The 13,257-nt window shown below is 38.8% G+C and overlaps 1 protein-coding gene across 1 annotated transcript in view; it reads right to left on the bottom strand.

Moving 5' to 3' along the window:
• Positions 1-12,855, bottom strand: part of LOC124306969 (igLON family member 5-like) — an 81,753-nt gene extending 68,898 nt beyond the window's left edge. The window contains exon 1 of the mRNA XM_046768196.1: positions 12,822-12,855. The gene's annotated coding sequence lies outside the window, so the exon portion shown is untranslated. The remainder of the gene's footprint in view (positions 1-12,821) is intronic.
• Positions 12,856-13,257: the final 402 nt, after the last annotated feature.

Genomic DNA, 13,257 nt, shown 5'->3' with positions numbered 1-13,257 from the left:
AGATAACGAGTACTACTATCAGACGAAGATGAGATTATTTATCGAGGTAAAATGAAAGATACGGCTCCTCAAGCAATTATCTCTATACGTAATGTGGTATAAATAGATAACCATAAGAACGGGAGATTCTTAATACACTTAAAAAAAAAAAATAAAATAAAACTAATGTTGATTGAAGGAAATGTTTTTTTGCGGACGTCAGAAAAAGATATGTTGTTACTGGGAATAATTTTTTGTCGAGGTAACGAGGGTGATTTAATGGGACCGTCTTGACGGTTGTTCTTTTTTTTTTGAAATAACGAAAAATCTGGTGATATCAAGTGAAATGTAATTTAAGTGGCGAAATATGTTTTTCTGAAGCAAATCCTTTCGCTCATTGATAGTAAATTGCGAGAAGTTTCTTTCAGAGGAACATTTTTGTTGCATAATTTACGTTCGCAAAATTCACTTCTGCGTTTCGAGTCCTATTGACGTCACCTTATACGATTCAGTAAGCTGTTTATCTTATCTTCTCTACCGTAAAAAAATATCAAGATGAACAGCAGATTTAGCTACGTGAAAATGAAGGCTAGAAAATCGTAACTCACACTATCTCCGTAAGAATAAAAGATGAGGTGAATATATCCGAGGTGATTATACTGGATAAAATCACCCCGATAACGCGCAACGTTGATTATTTGAGCATGAGAATATGATATTTTCTCCCGAATCCAGCCCTGCAGCCCCATTGTATTCCCCGTTTGTATTGTATTTTGTCCGGTCGAATTATAGCGCCTTGAATATTGTAATCGTGGAAGCGTGTTATCAGCGCGTCGTATAAATCGCGGTTCTTTTGTGCGGGACAGGATGCATGTTGGTAAAACGCACCGCTTTCACGTCAACGTTAATCACAGCCGTTCAATCATCCTTACGTGTGCACATAATACCTACCGGCTGCAGATAAAAATTTTTGACGCGCATTGATCAGGGCGTGTCATGTCCTCGGAAAAGGGGGGCGATATGCGTTATCCGAGATTATATTACACTGCGGATAAACAGTCGACGGGACATTGGAACAACGACCACTTTCGACCCACGACTCGCGTGTCGATCCCTCTTCGAATGTAACTGAATGAAGGTAAAATCACGGAAATATGTTACTTTTGTATTCACAGGTACGTTAACCTTGTCGATACAACCGAATGACTTTTTAGTGGTCACCAAAGGTCGGCAATTTTCTATATTTATATTTTTACATCAATTACGTGGCGTTATTTGAATTATCGTCAATCCCTTTGTTCGGACTTTGATCGATGACGTGATTTTTCAAACTGCGCTTGTTCCAGCTGCAACAATCACGGTTCACCAATTTCACACTCACACTGAGAAAAATTTCATTTGCTACAGTGACTAGAAAAATTCAGTAAATCATGTATCGTTAAAAAAACTGTTTGAATATTGTTGGAGTTACGAAAAACGAGGTACGCGTAATCATTTTGCGCTATTGTCGATCCTTTTTCGGTAATTGCAACGCAAAATCAGTTTTCGAGGTTTACTCTACTTTTTTAGTTAAACAAGGCTTCGACGTCAATTTATCGTCGCACAAGCATTAAATTTTCGCATCAGTTGCAAGAAAATATAGCAACAGTGATCGTAATGAGCAAGAATAGTAACGGATACTAGACTTTCCGGTAACAGCTAGAAAACTAATTTTCATTTTCTACCTAGAACTATATTTTCTCGATTGTGATGAAAAATGAAAATAGTCAAGGACTGAGCGATAACCGGAGTTAAAAATTTTTCTCAGTGCATGTTCGATAACTCCTGCATGGAGCGCGGAGGGATGGTGGAGTAAATCCGTTCAGCGTGTTCACCCAAGTGATTTGTTATACTGTTTGTCAAAATCATTGGTCGATACACACAAATCTGTGCTTGCACTTTACCCTCACGCGTCTGGAGACGAGGGCTATCGATACACAAGGGTTGTCGGATGCGTTAAATGAAGATAATACCTTTTCTTTTATACTCGCAATGCGGGTTAGCCGATGGATTTCTTTCAGACTGTAGACCGATTATTTTCATCGGATACAACACGGCGTCTTTAGCTTGCAAATAAATGATGACAATCGCTTCAGTGATCGAAGAGAAAAAAATGAATGATTAAAACATTGTCGCAGTTGAACATATAGGAATATTTATAATTTAATTCCGCGATTTCCCAACGGAAACTATAATACGAGTTCTAAAGAGTAGCAACTTCAACTTATAGTTAGTGAAACTTTTGCTCTTCGCGGAGAAGTGCATTAATCGGTATAATCTATACCTATAGAATCCCATACTGCAGGATAATTATGATAATAATTATTCAAATAAAAAACGGTGGATATTCTGTTCGAGGTTGTATAAGCACTGCGAGCAGCTGTTGAGAATTCAGTTGGCGGCAACAAAGATTGTACCGTAATCTTTACACCATAGCCACTGAGCAATTTGAATAACGAGCTTGATTCTGCACAAGTACAAAGTAATTGCTGTTATATTATACAAAAGCGGAAAAGTTTTAATTAGCCCCATAATATGTACCGATATTTTCTCGGATTGATGTTGAAACTCGTATATATATGTGATATGTATGTAGGTGCGTACACGTAGTAGTTACATCCTCCGTTGGCTTTTCTTAAAGATCACACAGCGAGTCCGAATCTCACAGCCGTGTTGCTCTTAGACATATTATACTGCGAATGAAAGTATACCTATTCAAAACGGAGAGTTAGCAGTCGTTGGAAGTGAAACTCGAGCGCTTTGATATCTTAGCTTTGAGATTTGCTTGAAACTTGAAAAAAAACAAACAACAACAAATTGCTGGTCACGTCTTTGACGTACTAAAGTACAAAAGTAACATCGTACAATGGTCGATGCATAAAGGACGAATCTCCGTTATACATATATTTGTGTAAATTATTGTTGCCGAAAGGGCAATAGAAAAAAATAACATTGGTAATTACGCTCAAAGATCTTTCGTATACACGATACATCTATAAGCGATCCGTATAAGGAAAGAATATCGTTCTTATTACGAATGGAACCAATTTCGCGGTGTCAAAAGGATACGATGAAATCAAATAAGTGGAAATAGAGAAAGTGAGACAGGAAGGGAGGAAAGAAATCCCGGTACCGTGAAACGAAGGATTGTAAACGCATTTATCGATTCAACAAAATATGAGCTTTTCCTCGTGACTGTAATCAAAAATCAACCCTCGAGTTGTGCCTGTATATACTTATATACACTTAATCGTCAATATTCATATGTATCACAGACTCAAAATATTTACAGACACAGGTAAATTCGTACGACCGATGCCTGGCGGTGAAAACCGAAGTTCAAATGTTTGCGCCTTTGAAGTATAGGTTAATTTTTCTTTTTTTCCCGGAATGAAAGCCTTCGGTGGTATCAGGGGGAGTAAACGAGGCGTCATTGGTGAAGAACAAACAAGAAGAGATACACAAAAATGCAAGAATATAAGTAAAGAGATAAGTTCGAGTCTTCGAAAATTTTTCAAAAATTTTCATCCTTCTCTAGAGCGTTGTAGTAAAAGTCCGTGGAAATTATTACCGCTGTCCAGGGCGATTTGAAACTGTTACAAACATCATCGATTACACGCGTAGTGGAATTTTCACGGCTGTTGTGCATTCGGTGAGACTCCAGCGAAATGCGAAATTTCACGCAAATTCAAGGTACGGCTGTCCAATATCGATTCAGTAAATATTCCCTCGACAATTTCAACCAAAGTAAACCGAGCTTTTGGCCATAGGTTGTATAGGTATCACTATTTGTTAACCAAAATTTCACAATATTTAGTTTTAGCTACAAGTTTTGATAGAACGATATGTGTACTATTTTACGCATAATTTTCGTTGTCGATAATGTTTCCGAATTTTTAAAACTGTTTTTACGCCATTCGGCGCTGTTGACATTGGCTAATTAAGTTGCGAGTTTGGCATACACATAATGGTGAGGTTGCCCTTAAAATCTGACTATTATTAGCTAATGGGCTCAGTATTTAGTGCGCGGTGAACATGCGTGGAAAATGTTTACACATCGTATCTCATGCCCGGGTAAACCTGGGGGTTAATGTTTGATGTGGTCCCGAATTGCGTGTTTAATATGTGGCATTTCAGCTCATTTCAACCAACGAACGAAACTCATGACGGCGAATTTTTTTCAAAAATTGCCATATCGTATTATCACCGTAAAGGAGACATTTCTGTAAATTTCGTTTACTCGTAGTTTAAGGGGGGATGTAATGAAGATTTTTAATCTGTTTTTTTCACACAGTTTTGTCGCCTGAAAATCAAAAACTCATCCATCCATAAGCAGGATTTGGCTCGAAAGAAAGCAAATCATTATTTAATAACGAATTATTTAAATATTCGTAACTCCGAAACTAGAACTCTGAGCATATCCATTCTGGTCTTAAAATTTTTGTTTCCCTATGTCGAATGTTGTGTGGAAATTTGATCGGAATCGATTACGGCACATTTTTTTTTTACAAATCTCCCCAACTTTTCCCTTAAATTACCTGTAAACGTGGAACACGGCAGGTTTGTCATTTGCAGATTTTACGTTCATTAGTGAGGAATGTTTCAAAAGTTCAAGATTAAGAAAAATATCAATTTTCATAAAATCATATTCCCGTATTTTTTTTTTCTTAGTTAATAGCTAATATTTACAAAAATATCTGGAATGCTCCGCATATAGTGAGTGATATAGTGGGTGAATCAAGTTCACAGTTATACATAGACATAATGTGGTGTTACAGAGAAGTTTCGTAATGTACCACTTGTGCGGAAAAAGGCGAAGGGAAGACTGCGAGCTGTGGGCAAGAATTTAATCCTTATGCACACATCAGCGGAGGTAAAATGAACCAGGGACATTATGAACGCTAAACTAATATAAAGCGATCGGGAAAACCATTAGCAAGTTCTAGTAAAATGAGTTAGTTTTCTTTTTGTCAAAAGTACAGTTTACAAGCCAATCCCACCCTCGAAAGTTTCAAGGAAACGATTTCAATTACGCAGTGAACCGTTCGATAATCGACGACTCGAAGTTATGAGTCACTATACAGCACCATCAGCCCTTGTCCCGTTTCCCTTGTGGAAAATTCTACCATGGCGATAAATACGACCGAACACCTGGTACAACAGGAATTCGCTTTTATGGCCTCAATGATTTTCGGATCCTATATAAACTCCGCCGTCCTTCGACGCCGGCGCTTCAGACGCACCTGCTAGTCTCCACAAATTTTTAAACCCTTCGGTTCACCTCTGTCACTTAGCTCACCGCCTGTCAGATATGGCGTCTCCAATCACCGCGGCGCTCGACGCGACGACAAACCGAATTTAAGGACGATTAAGCAGAGAAAAAGAAAAATGGAGCCTCCGCGATGTTTTACAAATTTGAAAATTTCATCAGAATTTCATCTGAATTATTTTTCAGGTCAAATTCGTAGGGACATTGAGGGACATTTACGAGTAACAGACCAAGCCAAGAAGAAAATAAAAAAGTTGTACCATAGTTCTCAAAACTGCTATCCAGTTGCGATACTTTAACCTCTGTAGTTTACTACATTACCGACGTTAAACCTGACCAACAGGGGGCGTTGGTATTCGTTGTGTATAGCGTTACTTGTGTTAAGCCAATGAAACTGATGTACATGTACAGTCTGTCTCTTCCTCTTTTCCTGTTACTTGTGAACCTCGCTGAATTGAAGATGTATTCGTGCTAAGGCTGTAATAAAAGATTATTGTGCAATTGTTAACAAAGTGTACTTAATTATTTATCCACCCGGCACCTGCGAGCATTCTTTACACAACCTCGAATTCTCAAAATAATATCGTCCTTCTTTCTCACTATCGTCTCGCTCGACTAGGGACAAAAATCAGTTGTCGCATAATCAATATCCTTATGTAAAAATAAGGGTAACTATCATCTCGCGAAGAGATTATAACCACGGACAGAGAAAATGTGGCGGTGACATGTTTTATACAAACATGGGGACCAAAGTGAAGGTTGACTTTTATGGATCTCGTAGGTGATCAAAGCGTGTGGGAACGGCTTTTGCACCCACGTTTTCAACCTTACCCAACTATTGCACCAGACATGCTGCGACTGACAAGAACGTCGGACGTTGGATGTTATGCAGCCTGACGTCTTCCCTACACTCTCCTAGCTTTCTCATCCAACGTCACTCTTAGTCCCCAGAGGATGATCTCTCGAGCATAAATTCAGCGTCAGAAGTTTATCTGAATATTACAGCACCAATTTTCCGATAAATGAAGAACCATGCAAGACAGTTTGCAAATCCTTCCCGGCTTATACGGCGAAGTCGACAAAGCTGAGAAATGGGTCAAGCTGTGCACGGGATGGATTTTTTTCAACGAATGGCTGCGGTTCGTCAAACATGAATTATTTAATAAATGGATTTCGTGACGTCTGTGCAGTCTCATAATCTCGGCAACATTAGACAACAGCTGTTTGGACTCTGACGGTTCCTTTATGAGACTTCGCATTTTATAATAAGCCATTGGATTCACTGACTCGGAGGTTCAAGTCTTCTACAACGATCACGTTGAGAGTTGACTGATTCCCGTTGCACTGATCGTGAGTTGACTTGGATAAATTAGTTGGGAATTCCAAAGCACGCTGATACAGAATTTAATCGTCATTGAGCTGGGTGCAAAATTCCGTTGGATAACTTAAGCCGTTCTTCTTTCGACTCTACTCGTTGAATAATTAGTTTTTGATCAAATATGTTGAATGTACGTTGAACGTGAGTACAAAGAAATCGCTGATTCGAATGAAAATTTTTTCCGAGTCTAGAGATAATTTTAATATTGGATTTCAAAGGCTTTCGACTAAGACTGCGTAGCTGTATTGCTGAAGCATAATATAACAACAGACGCCTTTACTTTGACTGCCCGAAGCTATGAGAAATACGACGTTTAAAGGATTCCGACTTTCACCCTGGATATGTACACTTAAAAAGAGTAGTAAACTCTTTCGAAAGAAGAGTACGAGAAAAAGTTGAGAAGAAGTAGATACTGCGTTATGAAAAACAGAAAAAAATAAATAAATAAATGAAAAGCTCTCCCGAGACTCGCCGGCCCGTGAAAATCGTTCCTCCAAAGGTAAATATGTATACGTAATACCTCTTCAACCTTTATTCCGGGTAAATGTGGAAGATGCAGCCTTTGCCCGTACCTTGATGGGGGCCGATCATCCATGTTTCCCCCGAAGGATTTACAGACACTGTTTACGAGTGAGCAAAAACCGAGAGTAAATAGTTGGTGAACCTCTTTTTCCCCCAACTCAGCGAGCTCATGGTCTCCGACTTCGGTGGTTGCTTCTATATTCATCCAGCTAAGAAGATTGATGTGCTTGTCTGGTGAGGTTCTTGATGGCGGGCGGGCGAGTGGTTAAAAAACGGAAGAAAACAAAGAGCTCGAATGATGTGCGAAAGAAAGGGAAGAGGAGCGAGAGGGAGAAAGAGTGAGAGAGAGAGAGAGAGGGAGAGGGAGCCGAGGGAGAGCGAGGAAAACAAAGAGTACGAAAAAAGGCGAAGGGGCGATAATATATTCGGAGCATATATCGGGGGGGATGGTGGTACCACTGGGAGGGTATTGAATGCATGGCATTCGCCAGAGTGACGCGGGGCCTGAGGAGAAACCCAGGCGCGAGATCATTGTTACACCAAGAAGCCACGTTTCTAAATTTTCAGACCAACCTGCCTGCGGGAAGGTTTCGGACTCCGGTAACTTCTAAACCATGATAAAAGACAACGACTTTGCAGGTTTTTACTCCCGTTTATAAAACGACGTTGCTGCAGGGCCGAGTGATTTGCGTCTAAGGATAACGACGCGTGTTGTCAGACGTGTCAAATTCCTTTTTGGTTGAAGTTGGTTAGGTTTGGTGAACTTGGATACCTCGAGGAAGCCCAGTCTTCATTCGTATTTAGATGGTAAATAGAACTGTTCCACACGGTATGAAAATTCACAACGTCTGTAGGTTTGAGTAGCAGCAGTCGCTTCACTATTAGTTTCTACTTCAAAATCCAATGGAGTTATTGCTGGATATAGTTTAACCATTTTTATCACCACTATGACGGTTTTAATGATTCATCTTGACCTTAAATGGAGGTCGAGGACATTTTTCACTGTATTGTTCTTTCAGTGATGTAACGTTAACGTAACAACGTAACGGTGAATGAAAAATCACTGCTTTGCAACTATGGTATACAACTTCGAAGATGCAGTTTACTTTCTCAAATATAACTACGTTAATACTAATTAGGGTTCACAGAATTTCAGACAATCCTAAAGTAATTATAAAACAATTAGTCTTTAAAAAACGCATCGTCACATCAACGTTACGAACTTCAATCCCATGAACGACGAGGAAAAATACGACTTGATAAAGTCGTGATCATTAATTGGTGAACCAGAATAAATTTCACGGACTCTGAACTCTTTTTCACTCGGTAGGTCTATTTTTTTTTTTTTCGTTTTTCAGTGAACCCTGGCACTCGGTGCTCCTATTAGCACAGTTGTCAAGTTGTGCAGGAAGAAGAAGATGGCACTTAGACCGTAACGACATCTTGCCAACAAGTGGCTCTGTATATCGCTGTAACCAGATGCGGGACAAGTTCATCACTGACCGTGGCAAGGATGGCATGAGAAATGATTCACCGACTATTAGATACTTGAAAATTGTGTCTTCAGTTTTTTCACTTGATTATTTTTCGAGTATATATCGGCATAGTGAGCATGGAAAGTTATAAGTTGGACTAAAGGTTTCAGGTATGGTTTTTTTTTTTACCGCGAACCAGTACGAAGCAGAGCATTAATGACTGATACCGTTACCATTGAATTATTTTACTTTTCCTAACTATCAAGTTATCTTGTTTTTTTTTTATTTCCAGCCAGACGCGTTGTTATCGGAATATCTCGGCTCGCAGTCTGGTTTCATTCCGCCTTTTCCCTCTCCCGCCTTCACTCGCAAATGGAATCCCTGCACACGTATATTCCAACAATAGTATCGAGCTGCAGAAGAATATTATATTATATTATACATAAGAATTGATGAACGACGCGAGCTGCGTAGAGAGGAACGTGTTCGTATAATAATCCACTGACTACGAGTACCTGTAAATATTTGAAAAAGAGAGGAAAGCAAAGGGCTCGATTTAACCAGTACCGACTTGAGCTTGCGTATTCTCATAACTCAACATCGCTGACAATTAAGTAAATAGGATCTGAAGTCCATCTCTGTGATATAGGTACCAGGTAAAACTAGCTTTATCTTGGCCGGTTCGCCAAGGGTTCGAAGATTGATACATCAGGGCCTTCAACGTGAGAAAATGTAGACGGAGTTTGGTTAGAGGTAACGCATTCGCGCCGAGGGTCAGAAGGAAACAAAGGGCCAGGGAGAGAGGGTGGAAACAAAGAAACGGGATAAAAAGAGGTGAAAAAACACGACTAACACGGAGGGGGGGAATTGTTAGAACAACAGAATCCTGAGCGAGGAGGGTCGATGTGCATGTGCGCAGGTGCCGCATGCATACGTGTAGATGAGGATAAGAGGAAGAAAAGATAGAAATAAAACTGAGCGAAATATGGGAAGGGAAGGAAATTAAAAAGAAGGTAATAACGATGGGATATAATACGTCGTACGCCAAGAGAGCTTTGCAATAACGAACCTATCGTCATCACTAAATTTTAGTGCTTTGTTCAGCGGGTAAATGTATGCATATAGATGTCACGTATATCGTCGTGACTGGGCCAGACGGAGAGCAGATACAAATATGTGAAAGTGGCCAGGATATTTTCTCTGCTTGCAGGCAGAGTGAAATTTATGTTAATGCACTTCGTCAATTTCCGGGCTGCGTGAAGTCACTTCCGTATATAAGACTTTGCGCTGTTCTCTCGGCAACTTCTTTGTATAACGCGTAATTTCGTTTTATTTTTTCATTTTCCGGTGCACTTTGAAACACACGTGACGTCGAGAGTGTTCGAAGATTCCTAATTCTCAATTTTCATTCAATTTCAAAAGAACAAAAATTTATCAAATTTTCGTGGAAAGTCCCAGAGTGCGGAATACTGAATGACGGCAAAAAGACGTTTCAAGAATGTCTTACGATCCGTTTTCTTTTTGTTTTTTTTTTTTACCTTGAAAAAATATGCCGCCCGACTTTTAGACTTTAAAAACGGGTCATGATACATCACTTGGACGGCTTTCAGTTTTGCGCTGTCTGCGATACCGTGGATTCGACAATATTCGTCTGCGAATTTCAATAGTACTAAGTCTCCGTCGATAAGTGTAACTTTTCTTTTTCTTCAAAGGCATCGAAAGGACGGTATTTTTTGTTTCTTTTTTTCTACAAGAACAGAAGACAGAAGCTCAAACTCTCTGATAACACACTTCAGGCTCCTCGCATTTTTTTCACGAACTTTGCTATCAGATACTGCAGGTTGATGGAAAATACATTGAAATTCGATTGAAGAACTCTTTGAAATGTTTTGACACTCGAAGTTCTCGTAACAATCTTGGGACTTTCATCGCACGCGAGAGTGGGGAAAATAAAAATAAAACTAGACAAGCGACGTCAATTCCCTCCTTCAATGTACGCTCGTTCAACGCAAAGTGGGCACGGTGAACGCACTTGATTTGTGCGTGGAAGAGAAATCTGCAGGGGGAATAGCGAATACTCGAGAAAATTGAGAAACGATTTCGGAGAAAGCTCGCTACTCGTGCGGTTGAAATTTCGGCTTCTGGATGAGACATTTTACCTTATTCTTTTCGTTTGATACGTTTTCAATTATGGCCATACGCGGGATGCGTAATATGGCGATACCCGAACTAGACGCGAACGTTGATTACGATTGGCAATTAGCGAGGATTACGGCTCGTTCACTGAGAAAAATTTCATTTGTTATAGTAACTAGAAAAATTCAGTAAAACAGGTATGGTTAAAAAAAAAAAAAACTGTTTGAATATTGTTAGAGTTACGAAAAACAAGGTACGCCTAACCATTTTGCGCTATCGTCGATCCTTTTTTGGTAATTGCAACGCAAAATCAATTTTTTCGGTTTTCTGTACTTTTTTAGTTAAACGAGGCTTTAGCATCACAATTTATCGTTGCACAAGCATTGAATTTTCGCAACAGTTACAAGAAAATATAGCAACAGTGATCGTAATGAGAAATAATAGTAACGGATATTAGACTTTCCGGTAACAGCTAGAAAACTAATTTTCATTTTGTACCTGTAACTATATTTTTCGATTGTGGTAAAAAATGAAAATAGTCAAGGACTGAGCGGTAACCGGAACTAAAAATTTCTCTCAGTATTTGAAGAACAGTGACTAATAAAGAACAAAACGTTGTCTCTATAAGGTGCCGGCAAGTTCGCATAAAAAATGGAAAACGAAAATGCACGAAGACCAGAAATTCTCACAGAGATTTGGATCGATTTGGGACAGAATAAGAAACAGGCGGATAAACCTTCTCGCGTCGTTTCGCGTGGGTCTTATTGGGTCTTTTTAGGACTTACAACGTCCTTCCAAGTTAAGCCGGCAATCACAGCTCGGAAATTGTCTTTCTCTTCACAGATCAGACGGCAAAGACTCACTTTAGATGGATTTGACGCCTTGACTGCCGAAAATTTAGCCCCGAGAACTATAAAACTTTTTTGTGCAAATATCTTCTCGACTGTTGCTGAATTTTCTCCTGTTTCTTGAATATTTCAAGAACTTTCTTTCTTGTATTTGACTGTGTCGATTTTCGTCGGGAAAAATGCGCACTACATTAACGAATTTTCAAGTTTTACCATCCAAGATTTATATCTTTGATTTTTCAACATTCACTCACTTCATTTCAGTTTTCCTTCCACTCCAAATGTTCATAAATTTTTCAGAAGGTAAAAGCTTAAGATCATTTAAAGAGATGGAATATGGTTAAACCTATAACTTTTTTCAAGCTTGTTTTCAATTCCCACGAACATTTTTTTTTCTTTTGCAGAAAACTGAATTATCAAAGTCTAATGATGCAACAGTTGAACGGATTGCCTTGAAATTTTTCATGCTTTTTTTTCGTCGTACAAAATCATTTTTCACTTTAAAATAATGATTATTATTACGGATGACTCGATGGTTGAACATTCCAATTTCACACAACCTTAATCAGTTTTAAGAAATTATAGGTACACCTATTTAGTAAACGTAACATTAACTAAGGATCGAGCGTTTAAAATAATATATGCATGCCGCATGGCACCGTTGATGATTATCGTTTCTAAAGCGGACAAACTGTTTATTTTCATTCTCAAGAACAGAACTTTCTTTAGAAAAACGAACAGTCCTTATATCTACATTTATACTATAATAATAAATACAACTACATTCGCTCGTTTTGCGGTAAAAGATAAATTTCGCAACACACGCTCTGGTCGTTGTTATTACTATTATTATTATTATTATTTACGGTATTGTTATTATCAGTTTCCGGGGACTCGTTCAATAGAGGAATACTGAACGAGGAAAAAGGATATCGGTGGTGTTAAAGTCGGATTTTTTGCGCATTTCACGTTATATCGCATTTTAAAGGGGTAACCTCGAAAGTATTGGGGCGAGAAAATCGAATCGATTTACGACACGGTGCGCCAAATGCGTCATGTGTGTCTGTCTGTCCGCTTGATATACTACCGTTTTAGTCAAACGACTAGGTAGATTTGTAACAAATGTATCGAGACGGAGATGATCAATATCATTCGTTTGTACGTAATATCCGTACCTTTTGATGTAGCAATGCGTAGGTCACCGATATAGTTCTACCATAGAATTTTGAACCCTGACTTTCGTCGGTTAGTTTCTGAAAAAAAGCGTCGAGCTTTTAGACTTAAGTAAAATTTCTCAGTTCATATTCAGAATGTATAATGATCTGTGAAATGAGTAATGAATAATTGATGGCCGTGCTGTAAGATTTTACTTTAGGCGTGAAACCAAGTGGAAAATTTTTTTTCGATAATCGCAGTTACGACATTATGTCATTAAAAATTTCGGTAACCCAGAAGCTTTATACCCGATAAATTCTTCATACATGAATAAATAATCGTTATACCTATAACGTTGTCAAAGAGATCAATAATGGTAATTCTCATATTATTCTGTCCTATCGCGTTGGCTTCCATCGATACCACGACAGCTCCGAGTGTACTTTTCTTTTTCAT

Source organism: Neodiprion virginianus, chromosome 6, assembly GCF_021901495.1.
Source record: "Neodiprion virginianus isolate iyNeoVirg1 chromosome 6, iyNeoVirg1.1, whole genome shotgun sequence".
NCBI classification, from domain to species: Eukaryota; Metazoa; Arthropoda; class Insecta; order Hymenoptera; family Diprionidae; genus Neodiprion; species Neodiprion virginianus.
The sequence above is the reverse complement of the archived record's forward strand: the minus strand, read 5'-3'. Positions and strand labels throughout refer to the sequence as shown.